Below are 23,031 nucleotides of genomic sequence, written 5' to 3' on the forward strand. Positions count from 1 at the left end.
TTCAGAAACAATTTTGAACTCTGTATTCCCCAATACCTATGAAAATATGGGTTAAGAGTAATATTTTTAAAATGTTATCTTCTGAACTTGACATTTTGAAGTCTTCCTCTATATCTTAAGCCAAAACACCAGAAAGATGTATATGACATATTCATCCTTTCTTCTGTCCCTTCTCCTCTTCCCCTCACTGTCTTCATCTGGTATTTTATGGAGACTGTGGCTTGATTGTATTTCCATGTTCATGCTGGTGGCTTAGAACCAAGCCTGTGGCACAGCCTTTGTGGGTACACAGCACAGCACCCTATGTTTGCTGCCCTTGCCTTAATGTTGGCAAGTTCATATTCTTACCCTTTTCTCCTTCATTTCCTATTTTTAATTAAATAGGGAACAGATAAATCACTGATATGCCTGCCTCTGAAATTGCCTTGGTAGCATTTATTCTCCCCATGGATACTGAGTGAATTTTCAAACATACATTTTTTGTCATCCCACTACCCCCGACCCTTGAAACTTTCTGAAGGACCTCCGAAATACAGGGCAGGGCAAAAGCAGGTTCATAGTTTAGAGTACACGAAACACAAAATACAAGGTACTTATGTATCTTATGTATTAATACAAGATACTGCTGTATCTTGTATTAATAAATAAGAATTATTTATTGATTATTGTATTATTTTCCATATGAACAACCCTCACCCTACTTTTGCCCACCCTCTATATAGAACTGATTTCAAATTCATTTGTATGGGGCCTCCAAGGTTTCTTTCTCTAAATTCTTATTTCTTATTTATGAACTACAGGAGTTAAGAGTTCCTATCTTGGCTGTACCAATTACCATATACTGGTAGCTGGACAAATTATGTAACCCCTCTGGCCTCAGTTTTCTCGTCGGTCTAAAGGTGATAAGAGTAACTACATGCAGGTTGTTGGGAAGATGATAAGAGTTGTTATATATGCAACATTATGATCAGTTTCTGAGACTTAGTGCTTAAATCATATTAGCTATTGTTATTAGTCTTTACCTCCTTCATTAACTATGGTCTGTTCTGTTCATAACAAACTACTTAGAGTTAGTTACAGCTCCCTCTGCATTCAATAATTTCCACAGTCTATGTTATGTCCCTATTCTTTGCCCACCTATTCTAGTACTTCTCTTTTGCTCGACCCAGTCCAAGTATCTAAACTCTGAAGAACAGAAGAGAAGAAGGGAGGGAGGGAGGGAGGAAAGAGGAGGAAAGAGAAGGGAAGAGAAGGGAAGGTCCTTTCCTTTTGAATAAGGACCCTTCCCAAGTTGGGTAAGGGTCTGCTCCTAAGGGATAAGGGCTTTTTAAAATATTTATTAGTCATTTGGATATCTTCTTTTGTGAAAAACCTATTTATCTTTTTGTACTTGAACATTTTTAAAAATTTTTTTAAAATAATATTATTTTTCAAGTACAGTTTTTTGTCTATTTCCTCCATCCCAGCCCCCCCACCCCATGCTCCCCACCTCCCTCCCATTTCCTATTTAAGCTTTTGCCCATTTGTCTATTGATATGTTTGTCTTTTTCCCATTGACTTGTAGCAGTTCTTTACATCTCCCAGATAAGACACCTTTACTGGATGTATACATCAAATACATTCTGTGCTACATGCTGTCCACACCCTGTCACATGTGCACAATCACCTGCACCCCAGAGAACATCTCCCCTTGATGCCAATGACTTTGTACCACAAGCTTCTGTGTCTCTTCACCTGAAAGCTTGTGGCTCAGATATATGCTCAGCTCACGCTCCGAGTAGGTTAGGAGAGTCAGGGAGTTCATGCCCTTAGGACCAGTACTCCCCAGAGTGAAGACCCACCAATACTTTCAAACAAAAAAAGCCAACACTTGCCAGCAAAAATGCAGGGTGGCGCATTGGGAGTAAGCAGTGTGACATGTTTGTGCCAAGCAAACACAGTTACAGACAGCCTCGTGCTCACTATCAAGGTCTTTCATTCTTCCCTCTGTAAACCCCATCACAGGCTTCATGCAGATATTATCCGTCGTTCCAGGTGTGTGAGCACATAACAAACAGCCAGCTAGAGCACTGTGTCCTGTTAGAGTCCATCCAATGAAGGGACAATCAGCTGTCATCTAAAGAATCGGCAGGGCTGTCCTGAAGTCGGAGCATTAAATGTAAAGTTCTGATGTGTTTCCTGATGCTCAGTGATAGGTGCCAGTGACCACCAGCTGGACACTGCAACTGTATTCACCAGAATTCACTGAGAACAGTGCTTGAGTTAAAATAGTAGTATGGCAGTTTTTTTCAGATTAGATTTATATAGGCTAAATATAATCTAGACAAAGGATCCTGAATTCAAGATGAAAGACAAAATTAGAGAAAGGATGTATTAGAAAGATAGTGAGTAGAGGCATAGTTATTAATTCTAGTTTGAGAATTTGCCTTTTTTTCATATTTGTATCCCCAGAGTCTAGAACAGGCCTTCAATATGACAGAACTAAAAAGTATAATGAATAAATAACAAATATTGTTATACAAGTATGTAATACAACACATTAAATATGTTAAATTCCTGGAATCTACTTATCTAATATGTATTTACAAAATACATATGACACAGTTGGAAAGCTAATCTTATATATATCATGAGTATAATACATCATGATATAGAAAACATTACAAAGGGAAAATGTAAGTGCAGTGAGAGATTACCACAGCAGACCGGATGGACTGCAATAATAGAACATGAGCAACTGAAGTCAGCACACATTTACTGACCACCTGCTATGTGCAAGACACTGCTACCTACCCTAAACAGAAGATAAGGACGGAAAAGACAAAAATGTTGCCCTCTCGTAAGATACATAATGAACCATACAGTCAGATGATACATGCGAGAGGAATTAGAGTTGCAGAACAGGTGTTGACTATGACTAGTAAACAATTAAGATCATAGGCTTTAAAGGTGAACTTTGTGAGTTCAAATCTCAGTTCCACCCCCTCTGAGGATCACTTGGTACATTACTCAACCGCTCTGAGAATAGCATAGTTACAAAGCCCTTGCATAAGGCATGGTATTTTGTAAGCACTCAACAAATGTTACAATTATGATTATGTTTATTATGAGTGCTATGCTGCAGATGAAAATTAGAATGAGAGTGGGATTTCCATGGTAAAAAAATCTCAGTTAGTTACACCATGATATTACTGAGACCCACGTCATATATTTGACCCCTCAACAAGCTAATGGCTTTGCATTCCTTTTCACTGTCACAGGATTTAATTCTTGCCAAATCAATGCATATAACTGTTCACAAGAAACTGTATAATTAAGAGCAAACAAAATATGAAAAATACATCTGTGTACTGCAGGAAGAAGTCTAGGACCAAGGCCTACCAAACATGAGACATACATTAGGATTAACATATCACTAAAAGAAGCATGACAATGAAGGTCCAGGAAGTAAGCATCATTCTTTTCCACCACTCCTAGGACACTTCTGTTTAGTTTTCCATGTTTAAGGAGCATTGAATAAATTAAATTGAAATTATAAAGACTGGTACAGACTTCCGGTCAAGATGGAGGCATAGGTAAACATGCCTCACCTCCTTGTGTAACTATGGAAAAAAATTACTAAATCTCAAAACAAATACCACCCAGAATCATCAGAAAACTGAGCTGTATGGAAGTCTGACAACCAAGGATTTAAAGAAGCCACATTCATCCAGAGGGACAGGGCCAGTTCCACAGGAGCTTAATCAACTACTATCAGGAGTACAGAACTCCATCTTTTCTTAGGTTGTAGTGTTGATGGGACAATATCACCACGGTGTACAGGTCCCATACTGTATCCATTGAATTATGTATACCAGTCTTTTAAAAATATTTATTACTATTTTAAAATATATTTTATTGATTATGCTATTACAGTTGTGCCAATTGTTCCCCCTTTATCTCCCTCCACCTGGTACCCCCATTCCCTCCAGCAATCCCCTCTTAGTTCATATCCAATGGGTCATACATGTAAGTTCTTTGGCCTCTCTATTTCCTATACTGTTCTTAACATCTCCAAGTCTATTCTGTACCTACTAATTTGTACTTCTTAATCCCTGCACCTTTTCCCCCATTCTCCCTCTTCCCATACCAGCTGACAACTCTCCAAACAATCTCCATGTCTATGATTCTGTTCCTGTTCTGATTATTTACTTTAGTTTGTTTTTTCAGATTTAGTTGTTGATAGTTGTGAATTTATTACCATTTTAATGTTCATAGTTTTGTTCTTTTTCTTTTTCTGATATAGTTCCCTTTAACATTTCATATAATAGTGGCTTGGTGATGATTAGCTACTTTAGTTTTATTTTGTCTGGGAATCACTTTATCTGCCCTTTGATTCTAAATGATAGCTGTAAAAACCATATATACATAACACATAGACACAGACAACAGTGTAGTGATAGCCAGAGGGAAAAGAGAGCTGGGAGATGGTGGAGGTGGGCAAAGGGCAGGGAGAATGGGAACAGAAAGGGACTTTGCTTGGGGTTATGAGCAAATGACGTAGCATGCAGGTGATACTTTACTGAGTTGTACACTTGAAATCTGTGTGGTTTTGTGAACAAATGTCACCCAGATAAATTCAATATAAAAAATCTATCAAAAGAAGGCAAAAACCAGACAGGAGTTGACCCTTGGAAGAAAGGAATGGTGTTGTGTTCCTTCTCTACTTTTCAAAGTTTCAAGCCTGAGAGAAAACCCCAATGTGTGCCATGCAGGGTGAGCAAAACTTTGAAAGCACAAAAAAGTAGTCTCTCTGGATTGAATAAAAAGAGAACACAATTTAGGCTAACCACAGCTGCTACATAGTGAGGGGATAATCCCAGAAAGAAGACAGCCCGAGAACGAGAACCAACTCTGTGGATAGACTGTACAAATACCTGCTAAAAGCTAAATCTCACACACACACACACACACACACACACACACACGATAAGCACTAAAGAGTTTAGCTAAAGCAAAATCAACTAAACTGAGATTTAGGCTTCCAAACAAAAATCAGAAATGTGGGTCCAACCAAGATACCTCCTTAAGAAAAAACTTTTTTTTGAAACAATACTACAAAACTCAGAAGCTCCACAATATAATACTCACAATGTACACGATACAAAGTTATTAATTTACATAAAAAAGTAATCTGCTCACCAAGACAAAACACTCAACCACAAATACTCCCAAGATGACCTAGATGAGGAATTAGCAGATCAAATTTTATTTATTTTTTTAAAAAGCATATTTTATTGATTATGCTATTACAGTTGTCCCATTTTTTTCTCCCCTTTAATCCCCTTCACCTTGCACTGCCCCACCCACCAGCATCCCCCCCACCACCCAGTTGATGTCCCTGGGTGGTAGATGTAAGTTCTTTGGCTTCTCCATTTCCCATACTGTTTCTAACCTCCTCCTGCCTATTTTGAACCTACCACTTATGCTTCTTTATTCCCTGTACCTTTTCCCCCATTCTCCCTCCTCCCCATCCCTGATGATAACCCTCCATGTGATCTCCATTTCTGTGATTTTGGTCCTGTTCTAGTTATCTGCTTAGTTTGACTTTCGGGTTCAGCTGTTGATAGTTGTGAGTTTGTTGCCATTTTACTGTTCATATTTTTTATCATCTTCTTTTTCTTAGATAAGTCCCTCTAACATTTCATATAATAGGGGTTTGGTGGTGATGAACTCCTTTAATCTGACCTTATCTGGGGAGCACTTTATCTGCCCTTCCATTTCTAAATGATAGCTTTGCTGGATAGAGTGGTCATGGTTGTAGATCCTTGCCTTTCATGACTTCAAATACTTCTTTCCAGCCCTTTCTGGCCTGCAAGGTTTCTTTTGAGAAATCAGCTGTTAATCTTATGGGAACTCCTTTGTAGGTAACTGTCTCCTTCTCTCTTGCTCCTTTTAAGATTCGTTCCTTATCTTTTATCTTGGGTAATGTAATCACGATGTGCCTTGGTGTGTGCTCCCTTGGGTGTAACTTCTTTGGGACTCTCTGAGCTTCCTGAACTTACTGACGGTTCAGATAATTTCCTTTGCCAGATTAGGGAAGTTCTCCTTCATTATGTTTTCAAATAAGGTTTCCATTTCTTGGTCTTCCTCTTCTCCTTCTGGCACCTCTATGATTTGGATGTTAGAATCTTTAAAGTTGTCCCAGAGGTTCCTAAGCCTCTCCTCCTATTTTTCAATTCTTGATTCTTCACTCTGTTCTAGCTGAATGTTTATTTTTTCCTCCTGCTACAAACCATTGATCTGAGTCCTGGTTTCCTTCCCTTAACTGTTGGTTCCCTATATATTTTTCCTTATTTCACTTTGTATAGCCTTCACTTTTTCCTCTATTTTGCTACCATACTCAACCATTTCTGTGAGCATCCTGATTACCAGTGTTTTGAACTGTGCATCTGATAGGTTGGCTATCTGTTTGTTGCTTAGTTCTATTTTTGGAGTTTTGATCTGTTCTTTTATTTGGGCCATATTTCTTTGTTACAGTGCACATGTTATGTTGTAAGGGGTGGAGACTTAGGTATTCACCAGGGTGGGGCAACCCATTTCCTTGTGTTGTGGTGCTGTATGTGGGGGAGGGGTCAGAGAGGGAACAATGCTGTTTGCTCAGCTCTAGCCCTGCTTTCAGAGTGGAAAAATTTTAAAGCAGCTACTTATATATGCTCAAGAAAATAACAGACTATATACTTATAATGGGTTAAAAGATGGGAAAAAAATCAGATAAATAAAACTATAAAAACAGCAAAGAAAATTTTAAAACTAAAAAATAAAACATTTAAAATTAAAATCTTACAGATAATAGGATAAGAAAAATAATCCGCAAATTTGTAAATGGATAAAAATGATCCAATATGGAGAAAACTATTTTACAAATTATGAAAAAATTCTTCATAAACTGTGTGCAAATATTAAAAGATCTAGCATACATGCCGTTTAAGTATCAGAAGGAGAAGAGAGAGAGAATAGAGCAGATATTTTTAAAAACAATGAAGGAATGTTTCCCAAATCTGGCAGCAGACAATGTTCTAGATATAAAAAGTTTAGCAAATACAAAATAAATATCAAAAATGGCCTAGTTAACCTTTTGAAAAGCAAATATAGAAATAAAATCTTGAAAAAATTTCAAGCCAGAGAAAAATGACACATAACATTCAGGGGAACAGAAGTTTGAATTATCAGTGACTTCTGTCTATAAAAACAAAATGCAAACAGAGCAGGACATCTTTAATATACTGAAAGGAAAAAAATAACCACTAACTTAAAATTCTATATCTAGAGAAAATATCCTCCAAAAAAGAAAGGAAAATTAAGATATTGTCAGACAATGGAAAACTATAAGACTTTGTTGTTAGAAGACTTTCATTATAAAATGGGCTAAAACTCAGAAACGGTAAGTATATGTTTTAATAAAAATATCATTTCTCTCTTAATTGCTTAAGATAGCCATGATAATTTAAAATAATATTTATAGTATTGTGCTCTAAGGTTTTTAACATATGAATATGTGATACATATGATAAATAGAACATAAACAATACAAAGGAAAATTAAATGGTATGGTTGCAAATTTTCTACATTTTATATAAATGGTACAACAATAATTCTAAGTAGACTGTGAAAACTTAAAATGTATATTATAATTCCTAAAGCTACCCCTAAAACTGCAGACAGGTAGTTCTAAATAATCAATAGATAAATTTAAATAGATTTCTCAAAAATATTTACATAATCTAAAAGAAGGCAAGAAAGAAGGAACAGAGGCACAAACTACAGAGGGGACAAAGAAACAATGAAACGACAGACGTCTATCCAATCATATCAACAATTACATTAAATGTTAATGGACTAAACACCCTAAGAGACAGAGATTATCCTAATTGAACACTTTAAATATAAAGATACAGATATGTTGGGATAAATGGATCTTTAAAATAAATAAATAGGAATAAAAATTCATACATATACATGCAATCAGGAAGTGTGTGGATAAGGTATACCAATAGATAAAGTATGGTTCAACAAAAAGATATTACTAGAAATAGAATAATTTCATAATATAATAGGGTCATATCATCAGGAAGGCAAATAATCATAAAAGTGTATGTGCCTAGTAACAGTTTCAAAATACATGAAGCAAAAATTGACAGAATAGACAAAAAATCAGAAAGGCATAGGTGGTATGAACAACACTATCAACCACCATGACATAACTGGTATTTACAGAACCCAGGCCCCCAAACTGCTGAACATGCATTCTTTCCAGGTATACAAAGTACTGTCACCAATATAACCATATCATGGACCATAAATGAAGTCTAGAAAATTCTGAAAGGCATAAATTATATTGACTATGTTATCTTACCACAATGAAGTAAAATGAAAATTACAATTACTATCTATTTTCAAATATCCCAAATTCAACATTTAGATTAAATAAATATGTTGGAAAATCCAACTAACCAAATCTAACACAAGAAGAAATAAAAAATCTGAATGCCTACACACAATAAAGAACTTTTATTTGTTATTAAAAACCTGAAAGGACGCTTTATCCTCACAGGCTCGAGATGGTCTTCTCACTGAATTTGATGCCAAACATTTCAAGGAAAAAGTAGCATCGAACTCACAAAACTCTTTCACAATATAGAGGAAATAGGAATTCCTCTTATGTAATTTTTGAGGCCAACATAACTGTCAGGCTTATTTAGAATAACTCAGACAAAGAAGAAAAGATACAGAAAATTATGGATCAATTTCCCTTATGAACACAGATACAAATTTCGTTAACTAAATAAAAGCAAACTGAAACAAGAGTATGAAGAATGGACAGGTATCATGACCAAGTCAGGTTTCCAGGAATATCAGGCTGGGTTATTGCTGAAAAATCGATCTCTGTAATTCACCACATTAACACGGCAACGTTTCAATGAACAACAATAGAAATTGGAATGATCCAATAATCACTGACTAGAAAAACTCTCAGCAAACTAGGAATAGGAAAAAACTTCTAAATCAGATAAAGTGCATCTACAAAACAACCTCAACAAGCATCACACTTAATGGTCTAAAGGGTGAGTAGGCAAAGCACAGACTAGAAGAAAACATCCTCAAAACCTACAATTGGCAATATACTAGTACCCAGGATTTAAAAAGTACTCCCACAACTCAATCATAAAAAAAAAAAACCAACTCCCTCCAAAACAGGCAAAAAACTTACAAAGATAATCCTGAAATGAAAATATGTATAGCAAAAAGTGCCTGAAAAAGTTCTCAACGTCAGTAGTCACCAGAAGAATTGAATCGAAACCACATGGAGACACTACTAAAACAGTCAGAGTGCCTGAAATTAAGAAGACTGAGGCACTATCCGTGAACAGGTGATGCATCCAGAACTCTCAAGCATCACTGGTGGGAATGCAAAGTGGTATAATCCCTTTAGAACAAGCCTGAGAGTGTCTTCTTGTAACACTCAACAAATACCCACTCTATGACCCAGAATTCCTAATTCTACATATTTCTGCATGGTAAATATATGGCCATCAAAAGCCATTTTATGTATAAGAATATTTATAGCAGCTTTATTTATTTATAGCCAGAAAGTGGAAATCAATAAAAATGTATAAACAAACTGAGGTATATGAAGATTCAATACAATTGTAATGGAATACAATCCAACAACAAAAAGGAACAAAGTACTGATACTCAAAATGGTATGGATAAATCTCAAAAATAGTATGTCGAGTAAAAGAAGCTTTACACAAGAGTACATACAGCACAATTGCACATAGAAGGCAGGCAAAACTAACTTCACGGGGAAATACATCAGAATAGTGGTCGCCTCTGGGAGGAGAGACAGGCTGGGCAGCTTTCTGGAGTGATGGTAATGCTCTCTAGGTTTATAGGGATTGGGCTCCATGGATGGAAGATTTTGTCAAAACTCAAATGGTACATGTAAAGTTCATACATTTTATTCTATGTAAATTTTACCAACAAATAGTAAAGAAATATCAAACTTGATAATAGGCATGCTGAATTTTATGTAAAATTTACTTACAAAGAGAAAAAAGAGTAAACAAATATTAAACTTTATAGTATACACACTGAAGTATTCAGGGTGAAATATACTGACATCTACAGATGATTTTGAAACATGTCAAAAACACAAAGGTGGATTCATAAATGGAGAGATTAATGACTAGATGTGAGATAAAGCAAGTTTAGGCAAACGCTACTGATAAAATCTAGGTTTGAGGTTTATGGATGTTCACTCGCAATATAAAATTTTCATATCTGAATAACCAGGGACAAATGAAATTTCATTGTACTTATAGACAGATATTCAGTTGAAAATATTTGAAAGCAGCATTATGTTAAAAAATTGAGGATTTGTGCTAATGCTAATTTTTTTATATTCATTTTTAATCTGGTCATTTGACTCTTAATAACATTAAGTTGTCTGTTGATTCTCCTGAGTTGTTGTAGACAACTAAATCATCCATAAATTTTATTTTTTTCCTTTTACTTTTGGCACTTTTCACTGAATTTGTCAGAATTCCCCAGAATAATCATTGTTATAGCAGGTGTCCTTGTCCTGGTCCTGACTCTAGAAGGAAAGGCAGAAGGAACTTCCCGCCAGTCTATGGGTAAGGCCTTCCGGGCTGGTAAGGAGCTGCTGTCCCAACACCACCAGGACACTCTCAGTCTCCTACTCAGAGAGGTTAATGCCTCACACAGCAGGGCCACAGCGGGCCTGGTGCAGCTCACAGGCTCCTGGCCACCGTGTCTGGAGCGGCCTGTACTGTGCTTACCCGTAGTTAAAGCTCCTCATGTCTCATCATTATGAAATAGGCTACTGGCTGAAACTCTATGGCCTTAAAAATAGTTAGAACCCTTCTCTTAATTTAACAGCTGAAAATTATGTTGGATAGTTCCTAGTGCAAAACCATAGATTTCCTGCATTTAGAATGGCATTTAGAAAGGTTTTCATTTTTCAGCATGGAAAATTACTGTTATGAAAAACCAGAGCACCAATTTTATGTACATTGTAAAAACAAGTATGTATAAAAATATGTAGACACATTGAAACACAAAGTTTTAGTGATGATTGTCTTATGGAATATTTTGGTTTTGTCCACCTTCCACCTTTAAAGTTTCCTCTTTTCCTTACATAATGAGTTTGTCATACTTCAACACTGAGACAAAAAATATCAATACTTTACACTGGAAAATGAACATAATTCAGTGCTTTAAAAAACTTTTAAGAGACAATTTGCACATACATAAACTTAAACTAAAAACAATATGACTGATGACCCTGGCTGGTGTGGCTCGGTAGACTGAGTGCTGACCTGTGAACCAAAGTGTTGCTGGTTTGATTCCCAGTCAGGGCACATGCCTGGGTTGCAGGCCAGGTCCCTAGTGGGGGGCATGTGAGAAGCAACCACACATCGATGTGTCTCTCCCTCCCTGTCTCCCTCCCTTCCTGTCTAAAAGTAAATAAATAAAATCTTTTTAAAAATAACTGAGCAATATGTTAAAAATGCAAAAAGCTGGCATAAACTGAAGTAGAGGCATGCACTAGAAGGGAGGTATTGGGCACCGCACAGAGTTTGTGGAAATTATTCACTTACGATTTATCTTACCTACTTCTGATAAGAATTTTAGGTTGTTTAGAAGATTTGATCATGTCAAAAGAGGGGAAAACTTGTGGCAAACCTCCTCGGAGAGTCCAGATGGACTTGGCACACACCAGCCACAGAGCCTTCACGATGTCCTATTTTACTGGGTCCCTGTGAATACTGGCAGCCCTGAGCAGTGCAGGGTTCCGCATCGGGCAATGTTAAATACTGACAACATTCCGAAGGGAGCAGTTGTGCTGGGCCACGGAAACCAACCAGTACCGGTAACCAGCACTTGAACCCACCTACCCACTTCACTTCCCTGATAGAAAGGCTGAAAAGCAACATCTGATGAATCCTTTTCTCTCACTGTTGGTCTGTAAGCACTCACTGAAAGAAATAACAACTTCAGGTTTCTGGGCTGTTTTTAGGTGTAACAAAAGAAGGGAACTGGATGGAGTGTCCTTGACCACAGAATCACAAAACACAACTGAGGGGCCTCGGTGGCTGTGCACTCGGTAGTTAAGGGGCTATGACTCAGGCTGCGCTTACTTTGCCCAAACCCAAAGCTGTGATACAGTAATAGTCAAACTTCATCTGGTGTCTAAGACATTTCATCAGGCCTTGCTGTGAATTAATCTAATAAAAGCTATGCACTCTCCTTGCAATTTATAGTAGTGCAGATCTCTGGGATGTTAGACCACAGAAGTGCATGTGTGGCTGAAGAATATATTCCATATACCTTTATAATTGCTACAGACAAACACTAAATAGACGTTAGGTAAGAAAGCTGACTGCAATAGAAATTGGCTTATAAGACTTGGGGTAAGTTATTTCACCTCTCTATGCCTCAATTTTCTCAGCTATAATTATGAGATAACAATGAGAAAGACAGTGATAATAACAATAATACCCTCCTCATGGGGTTGTTGCGAGGCTTAAATCAAAGGTCAATGTGTGGGCTTGAAGTCACAGCATAAAGGTGTGCTAGGCTCTGCTTTTCTCCTTGGACATTTCATTTCTCTGTTTAATGAAGAGATCATCTCGAACAAACTTGTACAATGCCAGCCAGTACATTTCAAAAGAAGCAGAGAGCCAGCCCAAACCCAAAAATCCTGCAAAACCATTTCAAATTACTGGGCAACGGCCAAGGGACCTGCCCCAGCAAATAGAGATGACAGCAAAAACCAGAGACACTGCTCCTTAACACGCAGCTTGAACCTGAACCTGAGGTATTGTGCCTAAAATGAACGGAGGTCAGATAAGTAACACGATTTTTAAAAATGCTAGTGGGAAAGGGGGAAACAAATGTAGGGAACAGACCGTCAGAACACACAGGCTGAACAATGTGTCCAGACCCCTGCATGGGAAGCACAGCCATAAAGAGAGGATTCTTCAAAAAGTAAATGTAAATTCCATATTCCATCTAACTAACTAAAAGCATTTATCATGAATTGATTGGACTCTTTTTCTGACCATCCCATTGAAAAAATTTAGTTACTCCATCCAGAAAAGCCAACTCATCTACCCAGAAGAAGGCTGGCCCACTCATTGTCCCAGGTAAGGGCCAGAACTAGAACTCTGGGTAAATTGATGAGTTAGGGCTCCTGTTCTTTGTCAAGATGTTCTACCTTAATATAACCACTGGGACCTGTGAATGCAAGAAACGTAATTTCCAGAAATAACCTCATTTTCATTTCACGCCTCTTGTAACTCTCAGATCAGAAGCCTACACTCTCCTAGGTGTTCTGTGCAATTCAGTAGTTATGACTAAGCCCTTACTTAGGCTACCAGATCATTCTCCTTCATACAGCATAGTAAACTGATCAATATATTCAAAAATTCACAGACTGTTAGAGCTGGAAGAAATGCAGAAATTCTTCCCCCCTCATTTCCCAGATGAGAAGGGGGGAAACAAAGAAGCACAGAGAGGCCCAGGCATTTGACCGAACTTGCACAGCAGGCTCATTTCTACATGATTAGCCAACATGGGAATGAGCATTCCAGTGGTCCTTTCAATACTCACGGTTATCAAATACTTTTAAAAGGATAACTCTTACTTTAAAAGGAAATCTTACTCAGAACTCCTATTTCCGTAATAGTCAGAGATGCCAGGCACAGAAAGGCCACGGGAGGGAGTGGCTGACCCCGCCTGTCCCTCCTCCCCTTCCCACTTGTCTGCCTCCCCCACCCTGTCCCCAACTCTGACCCGCACACCTCTGCAGACCGCTGGGACTGAGTAGAGCCGAGTGTGAACCTTTGCATGTGTTACCATGGGACTTCCGCTTCTGCTGAAATACTGTGGCACCTTGTCTGCTCCCTCACTATTGGGCTGTACCTTCCATGAGCACAGGCTGGACCATGGGGCCAGGGGCTCCCAGACTCCTAATCCTCTACCTCCTTTCCTCCTCCTCCTGCTTGTACACAACTCGATTATTTCTCTGGTGTCTTCCCTCCTTTAGGCCGCAGCCATGGACAACTCTATTAATGGCTCTAGCTGTCTGAGCAAGTCTATTTTATTTTAAAATGTATCAAAGCAAAGAAAAACAGATTTTCTGGTTCAGAATGTCACTACTGTTTTATAGTTGGCCCCTTCTTAACTTGGCAGTTTGTGGAAAGAAAAATAAAAACAGGAAATGTTCTTTCCTGGGGTTTTCATCCTTCTGATAGTGTTGTGAGTGGACTAATTCTCCAAGAGCATATTCAAGCCAACACAATTAAAAAATAATTCAAGGCATTCCAACAGAAGCAACAAACAGGAAAAAAATTATTCTCACTTTCCAACTGCCTTTACTTTCACAACTGCTACGAGTTCAAAGCAAATCTTTCCCCCACCCTATAGAATACACGGGACATAAAAACTACCACTCCCTTTGTTTCCCCTCAGCCCTCAATGTTTCCCAACCAGGACACCACGGACATTGGAAAGGAATATTTTTGCTGTGTGGGACTGTCCTGTATATTGAAGTACATTTAGCATTACTGTTCTCACTCACTTAAGGCCAGTAATGCCACTCCCTAATGCCACTGTGGCAACCAAAAATGCCTCTACATCACAGGTGGCAAGCGCAAGGCCTGTGGGCCAGTCCGGCCCTCCTCTTAGTTTTATCCGGCCTGGCACCTCATTTCTACCTGGCAGCAGTGCCGAGCTCCTTGCCCCTAAATAAGGAGTAGTTACATTTATACAGTCCTAAAAATACATCGGGCCCTTTAAAGGCAACCATGTGGCTGACGTGGCCCCTGGTGAAAATAAGTTTGACATTCCTGCTTTATATTTTCTAAATACCTCCTAAAAGTGTGGAACCATCTCTCACTGAGACCCAACCCCTATTCATTACCTCTAATTTTCCCTTCTTTCCCCAGGCTTGGCCAGGGGAACCCTTCTTCCGGTCCCCATAACACTTCTGCACTTCTCTAACACTGTCCTAATACAGGGAATTGCAGCATGACTTGTGACTGTCCCCACTGCTCTCCGCCCCCAACTTTGAACACATGAGGGTGGGAATCACACCCAAACGTTTGTATCCTATTAAGTGTTCAATGAATGTTCATTGAGAAAAGTGTATGGAATAAACAAATGGCATACGCAGAGACTTTGGTCTATGCTAAGGAAAAAATGTGAACGTGTTTTGAAACATGCAAAATGTTGGAGCCTCTATCTCTTCAACTTTCTGGAACTACCCCAAAATTTGTAATGTGGGAGAGACTATGAAGATGCATGTTCATTCTTTGGAGTGATCTGTGTTATTACTTTAGTTTCTGCCTTCTCTCAAACCCATTTACTACTAACAGGAAGAAAATCTGATTCCACTACCAACCACAAATCCATTCAAACTAGTAAAACTATCCTTGCAATATTTGCACAGTCAAATCCGTTGCTAAATGGGGAATAAAAATCCATGTTTTACCATGAGGAAACTTTAGATGATGTATGTCGACATCACAAATAAGGGGCAGAACAGTGAAGCAAACAGCTCCACAAGCCTGTTCAGACTGAGAGAGAAACGCCTGAAATACAAGGGCGTGGGAAAACCGCCAGGCGTCCCCGACTGTGTGAAGTTTCTCTGTGCTTCAATTTATTCAGCCTTCACTGTTTAACCCTTTAGGTACTATTACTATCCCCATTTTACAGATCAGGAAAATAAAGTTCCCAGAGATTAAGAAATCTCCCCAGAATCACAAAACCCATAAGGAAGAGAGACAGCATTGAAGCTCATCCAAGCTTGAATTCATTCACCTGCAAGTTCTGAACCACCACTCTCAACCATCTCCCACGCACACAGGGCACATACACATAAATAAATGGTGTCTTTGCTTCAGCGTCATGGGTTATGCCCAGTCTTCATGTGTCACTGCTCCTGCATCATGGTTACTTCCTCAGGAGGAAACACAGAAGAGAAAAAACCATTATCTGATTCCCTCTGATGTGTCAGGTAAAGTGCACTACAGTGAAATCTCACTTAATCCCCATAATAAATGTACCTGTGTTTTCAGATGAGGAAACTGAGATTCCCTGGTCAAGTCACCTGCCAAATTCCACCTTTCTCTGAGGTCACACAACGAGGTAAGACTAAACTGGGGATTCAGTGCCAATAAGTCCTCCTATTACACAATGCCACCTATGTAATACTTTAAAATAGAGAAAATACTGGGGGAGACTGGCTTTTCTAAAGTAAGGAGGAACACTGATTGGTTCAGGCAGTATACACAAGATACCAAAACACCAAAGAAAATGGCCTGTTCTGTTAGGATGATCGTTTAGGCTGCCAAAGAGAACCAAATGGTACAAACTTTCTCAAAGAAAAAAACTTCCACTAAATTTGTGTGTGTGTGGGGGGGTGTTTTACATAACTAAGAAAAAAATCAAGCATGGTATTGTTGACTGATCTTCTTCATCTTCAAAATCTAGCCTGTTAGCCGGCCCATCCTCAAAAACAATTTCCTGATGGATAATTATATTAAATTATGCAGATAGAGCTGTAGTTCTCATCTGACTCTATTTTGTGCTTTATAAAAGTCTTTTCTAATCAGTAAATATTAGCTACAATATGTTTTGTATCAGTGATTATAAAACGGCCACGGTATTTAGTACACTTCATTATATTTTCAAGCATCAGATTCTCAGGTTATTAAATTAGACATGCTGCCACTGGGGAGGCTGGCAATTTTCCCTAATTAACAATGACAAAGGGAGACAAAGAGTAATATTATTTCATGGTCCAAATGTATTCCGAAGCTAATATCCTTCTAAAAGACATTACAATTGGTGATCCTTGTAGAAAACACACACACACACACACACACACACACACACACACACACACACACACATTCACTCCAGGCTCCATGTTCACCAAATAGCACAAAACTCAGCAAAAAAAGAATTCTAAATGAAGTCTCTCTTTTTTCCTATTTGTGCTTTGGATGCTATTTTAACACAATTGCATTCAAAATGATCATTGAAAGTAATGTTACAAGTTATATGTGGTCACCAATGAAAATCAATAAGGCCACTTAAATAACACTTCCAATGAAACAAATTATGTATAATTCTTACCTTCACAACTCAATGATGCTTGAAATGAAATCCCTTTATACCCTTTATGCAAGTGTGTCTTAGCAGCAGTTAGTGACTTGAAAAAGGGCGTTTTTATCAGAGAGATTTCTGCTACTGCACGTTTACCTCGACTTAAGGGGTCAAGACGTGCTGGATCGATGTATGCAGGTGCTTGGAGCACTCGCCGCTTAGCACCCAGAAAAATGCCACCTACAGGGTCTCCCTGCTCTTAATAGGAGTGAAAAATGGAAAGGAATAAATAATCCTTTTACGCAGAGGTTTTAACTGTATCGAAATCTTCATGAGTCTGAAAATTACAGTTTTTAAAGGGAAAATTAGAGAAACAATCCTTTAATTTCCCTTCTCTTTCTAGTTTTCAATATAAAATATCTTTCACAGGGCCATTACCAAAATAAAAATGGGTAAGATTAGATACAAGTGTTTACACAAAGTCATGGAAATCATATACATATATATGTGTATACATTCATTTAAATACCTACAATGATAAAAAATATATATATGCATGTAAATAAAATATATGCCAATGATTATATAGATATATACATGTATAAAATATATACTGATAATAGGTATGTATACACACATAACACATATAAAATGTATGTATATATAGACCACCTATACATTTTATATATGTAGATGTATATATATATATATCATCAGAGGCATATCTATATTTCATATATACACGATACCCATGACTTAATAAATACTTCAGCGCATCTAACCTTGGCAACATGCCCAGGAGAGAGATAACAATAGCCGACAGCTATCCCAGTGCGAGGTGCTAAGCACTGCTCTAACACTCTTCATACTAACGCATTTAATCCTGAGACAGGTACTAATATAATCTTCGTGTGCACAGAAAAACAGGACAGAGAGACTTTCTAAAGCCAACCAGGAGGTGAGCGCTAGAGCAGGATGCAGACTCAGGCGGCCTGGTCCCAGGGAGCGGCCGCTGAGCAGGGCCCGGAGGACAGGCATCCGATGCCGACTGCTCGCCACCTTCTTCAGTATGCTCGCCTTTGCTCCTATTAGCCCTGAAGACCTCTTTTTTCTTTTTAATCCTCACTTGAGGATACAGCTATCAATTTTAAAGAGAGAGGAAGGGAGAGTGAGAGAGAAACATCATTCTGAGAGAGAAACATCAATTGGCCACCTCCTGTATGCACCTTGATCGGAGATTGAATCCACAACCCTGGTATGTGCCCTGACCAGGGATAGAACCTGCAGTCTTTTTGTGTATGGGACAAGGCTCCAACCACCTGAGCATCCAGCTAGGGCTGCTGGCCTCTTTTAATGCATTCTAGTTCCTGTGCCAGCCTCAGGGTCTTTGCATGTGCTGTTTCCTCCTGCTGGATCACTCTTCTCTCTTCTCCTCTTCAATCTCAGCTCAGGAGTTACTTTCCCAGGAGCAATATTCCATGACTTTCCCAACTACCTACTGCCCCATCAGAGGTTCCCTTAGCACCACGGACTTTTCCTTTGGAGAACAAGATCACACTTGTCTGTACAATCATGTGATTAGTGTCAGTTTCTCTCTCTAAACAGTGAGCTCTAAGAAGGTGGGAATTGGGTCTGCTTTTGTTCACTCCCAGTGTTTCTGCCAGTACCTGGAACACAGTGTGTATTGAATGGACAAAGGAATAAATAGACTGCTATTGTATCCTCTGAGAAGGTAAGTCTTTCAACCTGATTGACTTACCTTCAGATGGGTGTTTCTGGGTTTGAAGAATTAAAGTTGTTCATATAAAAGAAGGCCAAAAGGGAGGAGGGTGTGTCAGAGAATGAGGGTTAGAGATGGGTGGGGCGTGGACCTCATCTATCCATTTCCCCGACAATCACTGAGCACCTTCCTGTAAAGTATCGAGTCATGTGGATGTCATGATGAGGACAATTCTGGAAGGAAATAGCTAAGAGCAATTAAACAAATGCAGTACAATTTAAGGGCAACATACAGGGGGAGGACGATGGAGGAACAAATCACCTCACCAGGGGAATCGGTTGAGTGGCAAAGAGATCTCTAGCTAAGGGTAAGAGGAGGCAAACATATTTTTCATGTTGATGAAAAACAGATAAAATCTTATGTTTACAGTTATAGGCACATGAGAGAAAACGGTGTTCAAGGTTGCAAATGCAGGAGCGCACAGAAATGCTGGGGTTGGTGGGGGAGCTAGAGGCCAAGCAGCGGCCAGACCCTGGAGGCCAGTGCACGTCATATACGGCAGTTCTCACTCCGTCCTGTGGTGAATGGAGAAGCTTTGAAGCTACAAATGGAGGACGAACGTCACATAAAATGGCACACCTACTTCCCAACTACCTACTGTAACAACAGTAACAACAATTCCCACCTAAATTATATTGTTTTCTTCCCTTAACTTCATAAATTCTTCTTGCCTTTCCCACCTTGGTCAAGGGTGTACTCCCTGCATCCACCCCCTCAGCTTCTTTCACCCTCACTGTTGGGCAGGACAAGGGTCTTGAGGTCTGGGCAGTTCTTACTAACTGCTACTCTTGCTCAGTGTTTGAACGCAGCACAGTGTTTTGCAGATGCAGTTGCCAATAAGATGAGCTCAACAGGAACACAACCAGGTAAGTGTAGTCAACTATGGAGAGGAAATCAAGAGGGAATTAACTAAATAGTGTATATGAGCAATGGCTAAGCCTCCCTTCAGGGAGATGGAACTCTGGATATGAACACCCTCCTTCACTTGCTGCAAGTAAATAAAACTACCTAATGGCAAACACATCTCGTTCTTGAACAGGACATCCCAAGTGGCAAACCTATGGAGTTCACTAACAACATGGCTTCAGGGTTCACCTCCAATCTGCAGACACCATCTCGAACCCTGTACCCTTTCCTGACTTTTACCCTCGCACCCCTTACCTCACACATGGGCACTTAATCTCTGTTTTAGCTCTTCCTTGTTCCTCCCCTCCAGTAGCTGCCCCCATGGCTTCCATGATCTATTCATGTAATTTCTCTCAGTATTGAAGCCTCACACTCACACCTCCCCTGCTACTGGACAAGAGAAAACGTTATGTGTATAAATACTAGGAAAAGTTTGCTGGCAGCAATGGAGAAATTGTATACAGGTGGGAACTGGTGTGGGTACCAGAAAGGCTACTATAGCCTTCCATCTATTTCCCTTCACCCCTACAGAGCTTTGAAAAGTGAACTCCACTCTGGGGAGGCTCTTAGGTCTTGGATATAGGTAAGGTCACCATATACAGGTGTGTGGGCTCTGTGCTGCACACAGGTTCCCTGCAAAATATTTACCTGGGGCTGAAACCCAGGCCATGCTCTTGTTAAATATATCTACTTATCTGTGCAGAGTAAAATCCCTTCTTCTAACTCCACAATGTTTCTATATGTAGAAGTGTATCAGACAAGCAAACAAATCTGAAGATAACTCTGGAATCACACAACGGACATGTAGGAGGGGAAAAGGAAAGATCACTCTGACTAGTAATAACCACACTGAAGTCCTGAAGTCATCTGCACGTCTGGCAATCAGCACTGAAGGTGAAGCCTGCGGACCAACACACCCGCCCTCTTGCCCAGAGCTGGTGACTAGGCCACTCACTGAGCAAAATGGGAAGAAACACAAATGCTTGCCAGCGAAACTCGTACCAGCTTTCCCACCAAGCAATCTTGTGTTTTTTCAAAAAACTTAAACTAATATAAACAACTAATACAAAATATAAACAACTAAGGAAAACTAATGGCATAAAAGAGAATGTCCGAGAGAAATAATCAGAACTGACACCAGAGGAAAGAGAAAAAATTTACTAAAAACAGGAGGATATTTTATGGGGTTTGATGTACACGTAGAGATTCTGAAGGATATTGCACCACTGTTGGCAATGGTTGAATCTAGTTGGGGGTGTTAGTGTAGCTATTCATGAAACCTATTTTCAAAATATCTTTGTGCTCAGAAACTTTTTAAAAAGTTAACAGGAAAAAAGATATTGTATTTATATAATATGGAAAGTCACTGAGGAATGAAATATAAAAAAGATGTCTGAAATGGAATGAGGTGATTGTGAAAATGGTATAAAAACCAAAAAGGCAAACTGCTACCAAATGGTAAAGAAGTTAAATTTTAAAAGAATTTTTTAAAGATTCATAATGTTTCAGAATACCAAGTATAGAAAGAAAAACTACTACAGAGAAAACAAAGGTAGATTACCCATAAAAAACTAGGTTGAACTGAGAACAGATTTCTCGACACAATACCAAATACTAGAGGACTGCAGAATGCATCCGAATGTCTGATGGACAGGAATCACGAAGCTAGGACTGTAAAGCCTGTAGTCAGAAACTAATCTGGGGACAAAATAAAGACGGTCTGAGTCACGCGAGACTCAGAGGGTTTACCTCCCACGTGCCCAGTACAGCATGCAGTGGAGCCACGAATAACTTAGCAATGGAAAGAAAGCTCAGAAGAAATTCAAAAGAAGCAACAAGTCCTTGAAATGGGGACATTCTTTGATGATCGAGGGTTTAGAGACATGAAATTAATATGAGTCCTAATTAGTATTTGGTACCATTTTAAGTATAATTTATATAATTATAGTACTATGCTATTGTATTGAATTTATAGACAAAGCAAAAGAGACTTAGATGACAGAACAAAATATAAATGGTCAAAAGGATAATAATGAGAAAAACACATGCTTAACGACACTGATAAGGTTAGAGTAAAAACACACCAACTCTCTCATCTTCCGCAGTGAAAGCCAACAGCCTGACCGCCAACTGCGCATTGGAGAAAAATGTGTCACTGAAAGCACAAACTAGGAGACGCGGCTGAACGTGAGGCACTGGGCAGGGCAATATTAAGATAAAAGTGTTACGATAGGAGGGCCTTGAACACTGTTAATTTTTTAAATATAGAAGGGACATATTGTAAAAAGAGCTTACATCAAATGACAATATACGTTCCTTTTAAAATATTTTCTCTGGTCCTGGCCTGGTAGCTCAGATGGTCAGAGCATCGTCCCGACACAGCAAGGTTGCATGTCTGACCCTCCGTCAGGGCTCACACAAGAATCAACCAATGAATACGCACAAAAGTAGGACAACAGGTCTCTGTCTCTCTCAAATTAACAAATAAAAACTAAAGAAAATAAAATATTTCCTCTTTCCATATTTTTTTTATCACAGGAAGCCTTAATACAGAGTAGCAGGTATGTTTTACATAAACGACCAAAATGTAAATATAAGTAGGCTTCGCATCTTGCTGTCTGTATGTTTCTCCATTAGGAAATCCACAGCCTTGCAGCAGGTAGTCCTTTCACAACTATTCTTTCAGATAGTCTCTGTGTGTGGCATATTCATTCGAACCTTTCATCTCTTAAAGTAAAAGTGACCCCTTTAGGATTCGCTCTTGGGACATACGTGTTTTTCCAGCACAGACACTGTCTTTATATTCTGCCGGCTGACTACGAAATTCACTCGACCACAGTGAAATCTGGCTTTCACACGAAGTTCAGGAGTTAACTGTTACTGGAAAAAAAAAATCTGTGGGAGGGAAAGTCTGCCATGGTTAATGATATGATTTATTGCAATTACAGAAAACTACCCTGATTGTTCAAATTGCGGTCTGCGGACCTCAGCCAGATTAAATGCCAGGCTGTGACTAGCACCGGGGAGGTAATCAAATAATTAACTTTGCTAAATAACACTTCTTCATTCACACAGAAAACTTTTAAAGTACAAATTGGTATGACATGATTAAGAGAAACAAAACAGCAGGATTTTAAAAAATTAGATTATCCAATGAAAACTGACCT

At 38.9% G+C, this 23,031-nt stretch overlaps 1 protein-coding gene across 3 annotated transcripts in view; it reads right to left on the reverse strand.

Moving 5' to 3' along the window:
* LOC119051777 (histone-arginine methyltransferase CARM1-like) overlaps positions 1-23,031 on the reverse strand; it is a 231,637-nt gene that overhangs the window by 185,073 nt on the left and 23,533 nt on the right. The window lies entirely within an intron of this gene.

The sequence above is a fragment of the Artibeus jamaicensis genome, unplaced genomic scaffold (genome assembly GCF_021234435.1).
Source record: "Artibeus jamaicensis isolate MK-2021 breed Jamaican fruit bat unplaced genomic scaffold, CSHL_Jam_final scaffold_1964, whole genome shotgun sequence".
Taxonomy (NCBI): Eukaryota; Metazoa; Chordata; class Mammalia; order Chiroptera; family Phyllostomidae; genus Artibeus; species Artibeus jamaicensis.